Raw genomic sequence first — 6,279 nt, 5'->3', positions numbered from 1 at the left:
AAGGTCCCTCTGCCTGTTTCAAGGACTTGTCAGTGTGCAGCCCCGGGCTCCAGCTTTGTCCTCAGCTGGCCTCTGTTGCCCCGTCCCTACGTGCTGAAACGAGTCAAGGAGCCCAAGGGAATCCAGTCAGACACAATCCATCCTTGTCCTCAAGGAACTTACGGGGCCGGGGGGGGGGGGGAGGAGGAAGGAGCAACATGTACCACAGATTAACAGGACAGTTACTACCAGTGACCATACTACATGGGGACATGTGCCAGGAAGGAGTGTGTGGGTGAGCGTAGGGAAGGCCTCTCGGGGGGCGGGTACCGTTCAAGCTGAGATGAGGAGGAGCCAGCCGTGAGAAGAACAGGGGAGGACGGTCCAGGGACGGGAGGCCGTGGGAATACATGGGCTTGGAGGTCAGCCTTGGGCTTAATTCCCAGCATTCTGGTGCTGGCGGTGACCTCAGACAAGCTCCTTCCCTCTCTGAGGCTCTGTTTCCTCACCTGTAACAGAGGGGAGGGGTGCCGGGCTGGTTCAGTCAGTAGAACATGCAACTGTTGATCTCAGGGTCATGGGTTCGAGCCCCACATTGCAGGTAGAGATTACTTCAAAATAAAACCTTTCAAAAAACAAAACAAAACAAAAACCCATTGGGGAACTGGACCAGATACCCTCAAATGGGATCGTGAATGGTTCCCTGTGCAGAACTGTGGGGACAGAGGCACTAGAAGGCCACCCCAGGGCCGGGCCCATCGTCAGTGCCCACCGATGGCTGTTCTCACGTCACCCTCGCCTGGTCTCCAGAGCTCGCTGTTCACAGTCCACACGCTGGGCAGTGAGAGCCCGGAACAGGGTCAAGGTTTCCGGAGCCACAGCCCCCACCGGCCCAGAGGCCTTGAGGAAGGGAAGCATCTGCCAGGTCAGAACTGTCAGCCCCAGGGTGGGGGATGGGGGGCAGACATACAGCTGCATGAAGTCACACATCCGGGTCGGGGCAGGGGGTCCACTTCTTGGCCAACGGCCCCAGAAGCCCCCCTGGGCCTCCCGGTCCTGGCTCTGCCCCTGTTCCTTCCTGCATCCCCTGCTCTGCCTGCTGGGAGTCAGATCAGTTCAGCACTTACTTCCTGAGCACCTACTGTGTGTGGGGCTGGGCAGGGGGTGTCGGGGTCCAGAGAGTGCCCCCACCCCTGCCCAAGCAGATATGAGTGAAACCAGCATCTGTGGGTGATTCCAGCTCCGCCACTTGTCAGCCAGTTACCTGGGGCCAATCACTTCTCTGTGGGCCTTGGTTTACTCTTGTAACCTGGGGGTAGCCCAGGTGAAAACCATGGTTTCACTGTGAGGATTTGATGGATGAATGTGGGTAAATATGCCCGGTGCTTGGCAGGTGGTCAGAGATGAGTTCCTTTCCTTTCCCTGGCGGTAGAGGACAGAGATCCACGGATATCACCGTGAGAGGAACAAAGTGCTTGGTTCTTCTTTTTTTCTTCTTCTTTTTTTTAAGATTTTATTTATTAATGGGAGAGAGAGAGAGAGAGAGAGAGAGAGAGAGAGAGGCAGAGACACAAGCAGAGGGAGAAGCAGGCAGGGAGCCCAGTGTGGGACTTGATCCCAGGACACCAGGATCAGGCCCTGGGCTGAAGGCGGTGCTAAACTGCTGAGCCACCTGGGCCGCCCTAAAGTGCTTGGTTCTACCCGAGAATCCAAGGGACATCCTGGTTCCAGTCAGCCAGCATCACTTTCCCGGATTCTGGTAACAGCATCCAATTTCTGTTTGAGGAACCCCACTCCCCCACTCTCAGTGCCTGGCTGGAACCATTTAGAAAGAGGCACCGTTTTTCCAGGCTGCCAGGATGCAAGCTTGGCACCATTTTTACAAGCACTTGGACCAACACAGAGGGCAGGGGAACAGAGATGAGAAAGAGGAGAGGTAACTGATCTCATCACTTGAGCTGCTGGATCCAGCCATGCCTGAAGTCTTCCCTCTGGAGCTAATGCATTCTCTTTTTTCTTGTCTGGTCTTCAACAGGTTAAAATGGTGTTTCTGTCGCAGAGTCATGGTGAAGACTGGTGAGACCCCATGGGCCTGGATCATCTCCTCCTCCTGGCAAACTCTGCATCCCTGTCCCCACTTTTGAGAAGCCTGTCCTGATTCCTCCAGGCAGGCTTAGGGGTCATGTCCATCCCGTGGTTACATCCCAAGGCTGCTCAGTTGCACCACTACGCTTTCCCCATGAGACTGGAAGCAAGGCCGTGTCCCATCACTCTCTGGGTCTCCAGCACGCAGCTTAGCGCATCTATGGACGCAGTAATTCCTACCAAATGCACCAGTTGGACTGGGGGGGATTAAGTAGCTGCATATGCAAATCATGTGAGAAGGAGTGATGGGCAGTGAGCTGTAAAGGGCTTGGGCTTTGGAGTCAGACCTGCTGGAATTTGGATGTGAAATGCAGATGTGCTCAGCTTTCTTTCTTTCTCAAGATTTTATTTATTCATGAGAGACACAGAGAGGGAGAGAGAGGGGCAGAGACACAGGCAGAGGGAGAAGCAGGCTTCATGCAGGGAGCCCGACGACGTGGGACTCGATCCCGGGACCCCAGGATCACGCCCTGGGCTGAAGGCGGCGCTAAACCGCTGAGCCCCCCAGGCTGCCCTGTGCTCAGCTGTCTATCCGGGATTAGTCAGGCGGCCTGATGGGGGAGGCCGGGGCCCTTCCCTCCCCTCCTCCTCTAGGTGGTTCAGCATCGGCCTGAACTGGCGCCGCCTCCCATCCCCAGCCTCGGACGTGGGCGCCCACCCTTCACCTCAGAGGGCGCGACTGAGGCCGAGTTCCCGTGGAAGGGTGGGGGGCCTGAGTGGGCCTCTGGGTGCCCTCCCGCCTGCCCTGTTCCGTCCGCAGACAGGGTGACTGCTCAGGGTCACAAGGCTAGCACATGAGCTCCATTTAAACTCAGGCGGTCTGGGGATCCCTGGGTGGCTCAGCGGTTTAGCGCCTGCCTTTGGCCCAGGGCGCGATCCTGGAGACCCGGGATCGAGTCCCACGTCGGGCTCCTGGTGCATGGAGCCTGCTTCTCCCTCTGCCTGTGTCTCTGCCTCTCTCTCTCTCTCTCTCTCTGTGTGACTATCATAAATAAAGAAAAATTTAAAAAAACAAAACAAAAAACTCAGGCGGCCTGATCCAGGCAAACGTACCGATGGGCAGGTGTGTAGGGAGACGGTGGAAACCCAAGGGGGCAAACAAAACAAAACGAAAACCAAGGGGGCGGAACGCTGGGGGGCTCAGTGGTGAGCCCAATGTGGGACTCGATCATAGAACTCTGGGATCACACCCTGAGCTTTGGCTCTTTTTAAGACATCTTTAAAAAAAAGAATAAGGGGCCACCTGGGTGGCTCGGTAGTTGAGCGTCTGCCTTCCGCTCTGGTCGTGATCCTGGAGTCCCGCAATCGAGTCCTACATCGGGCTCCCCGAAGGGAGCCTGCTTCTCCCTCTGCCTGTGTCTCTGCCTCTCTCTGTGTGTCTCTCATGAATAAATAAAATCTTTAAAAATAAAATAAAATAAAATGAAAATCAACAGGGAGCAGACTGGACCACATTATAGCCATATAAATTCCCCTCCTCTCAGGCCCCAAGCCTCTGTCCCTGGGGCCACACAGGGCCTAGCCTCCCAGACCTGGCTGTGACAACATTGTCTGGGTCTTAATCCCCTCCTGGTACGGGTGGAGGGTGGGGGGGCCCCCCTGAGGGAACTGACACTGTCTGGGCTGGTTGGTTCCCACGGTTTGCCTGCACTTAGCCAATCAGCACGGGCTCTGGAGTGAGGGGTGGGCAGGGAGGGGGCTTGAGGCTCAGCGGGCTGGGAAGGCCCCTCGCTGACCCCGGCCTTGCAGGTCAGAGCCCTTTCTAGGGCAGAGAGGGGGAAATCCTGGTGTTAGTACGGTCCCTGAGGTCCCTGAGACTGCCCTAAGCCCTCGGCCACTTGCCAAGGCTGAGCCCCGGTTCAAACACCTCACAGATCCCATTCCTCCCACTTGAGCCCCCATCCCTGCCAGGGACCCCCCCACCCTTGGCTTCATCTGTCTCAGCACCCCCCATCCCTGAGACCCCTTCCTGACCCCCCAGCTGGCCTCCCCACTCCTCTCTTAGCCAAGGTGGGTTTACTGTGAGTGTGTAGGCCTCTTACTCATAGGGGCACCCGTGAGGGTTGCTGGGGGGCAGCCGGGTCACACCCAGGAAGCATTCTCCATTAAATGCTCCTGGCACCCTGCCCAGGGAGACGTCAGAAGAAGGAACCCAAGTCTTGAGGCTTCCAGCAATTTATTACGCTTTTCTGTATCGTTCGATCACTATTCACTTTATATATTTTTTTAAGATCTTATTTATTTGTTTGACAGAGAGAGAGCACAAGCAGGGGGAGCGGCAGGCAGAGGGAGAGGGCGACGCAGGCTCCCCGCTGAGCAGGGAGCCTGACGCGGGGCTCGATCCCAGGACCCCGGGATCATGACCTGAGCAACTGAGCCCCCAGCCGCCCCACTACTACTCACTTTGGTACAAATCGTGTATTGTTTCTCCTCTAAAGGGGCCCCTAAAATTGGACTGGCCCTGCTCTTACTCCTTGACCACGCATCTCCACTCTGATGGCCAGACCGGCTGGCAAGAGCAGGGCCCCCACGGAGCCCCTCCTGGCCCCAGACTGCATCACACGCCTCGTAACCCCCGGCCTTCCCGTCGACGCTGACCGGCCCTGCGGGAGGTGGCCCTGCTCTGCCCCACATGCTTCCCACCTTGTTCACCCGGTTCTTCCAGCCAAAAAGCCAATCCAGAGTCCCGGATTCTTCTCGTTCTCTCAAACCCACATCTAATTGGTCCGGAAGCCCTAGGAACTCTTCACGATGCGTCCATATCCACGCATCCAATCCGGTCCAGCCACTTGGGGCTACTTCCTTGGCTACCACCTTGGTCCAAGCCCTGGGTTATTATTCCCAAGTCATCATCATCTCATGGGGCTAATTCCAAATGCTTCCAAGCTGGTTTTCTGTTTCTGCACTGTCTGTTCCACAAGCAGCAAGAAGAATCCTTTGAAAGCAGAAGCCACATTGTGCCGCTCCCTTGCGCACACTCCGTGGGCTGCCGTCCTGACCCTCACCGGGGCCCTGGGCGATCTGGTCCCCGCCCACCTCCACAACCTCATTCCTTTTTTTTTTTTTAAAAGATTTTATTTATTTATTCATGAGAGACACAGAGAGAGGCAGAGACACAGGCAGAGGGAGAAGCAGGCTCCATGTGGGGAGCCCGATGCGGGACTCGATCCCAGGATCCCCGGGCTGAAGGCAGACGCTCAACTGCTGAGCCCCCCAGGCATCCTGCAAACCTCGTTCCTGCCACTCCATCCTCTCTGATGCTCCGGCCACGCTGCATTTCCTGCTGTTTCTACAATATTCTCAGCTCGTGGCCACCTCAGGGCCTTTGCCCGTGCTGTTCCCTCAGCTGGGGTATTCTTCCCTCAGCTTCGTGCTTGGCTTGTTCCCTCGGTCCGTTCAGAGAAGGCCTCCGTGGAAGGCAGCTTCAAAGGTGGCCTCCAAGGCTCCGCACCCTCCGCCGTGTCTTGTGCAAGGCCCTCGTCTCGGGTGGGCCGAGGCTCGGAGACCCGCTTCTAACCAAGAGAACGCAGCAAGAGCGACGGGTGCTGCGTTTAACACGCGGCTACAAGAGGCCTGTGGCTTCCGTCCTGCTGTCTTCTCTCTTCCTCTCTCCCTCACTGGCTGGCTCTGAGGGAGGCCAGCTGCCACGTCAGCCGTCCGTGGAGAGGCGCACGTGGCGAGGAGACCCCACAGCCAACAGGCAGAGACGACCCGAGGCTCTGGGTCCCAGTAGCCCACAAGGCACTGAATCCCGCCGACCACCATGTGAGTGAGCTCGGAGGCGGATCCTACCCCAGCCACGCCTTAGGGTGACACCAGAGCCTTGGCCGGCGCCTTGTCTGTGTCTGTGAGGAGAACCTGAGCCAGTGGACCCTTCCAGGCTGTGGGACCCGACCCACGGAAAAAGACAGTGGGGACGCCTGCGACGTTCAGTCGGTTGAGCACCTGACTCTTGATTTCGGTTCAGGTGAATGATCTCAGGGTCATGAGATCAAGCCCGTGTTGGGCTCCAGCTGGATGTGGAGCCTGCTCGAGATTCTCTCTCTCCCAGGACGCCCAGGTGGCTCAGGGATTGAGCGTCGGCCTTCGGCTCAGGGCATGACCCCGGGGTCCTGGGATCGAGTCCCACATCGGGCTCCCTGCATGGAGTCTGCT

Source organism: Nyctereutes procyonoides, unplaced genomic scaffold, assembly GCF_905146905.1.
Source record: "Nyctereutes procyonoides isolate TBG_1078 unplaced genomic scaffold, NYPRO_anot_genome, whole genome shotgun sequence".
NCBI classification, from domain to species: domain Eukaryota; kingdom Metazoa; phylum Chordata; class Mammalia; order Carnivora; family Canidae; genus Nyctereutes; species Nyctereutes procyonoides.
The sequence above is the reverse complement of the archived record's forward strand: the minus strand, read 5'-3'. Positions refer to the sequence as shown.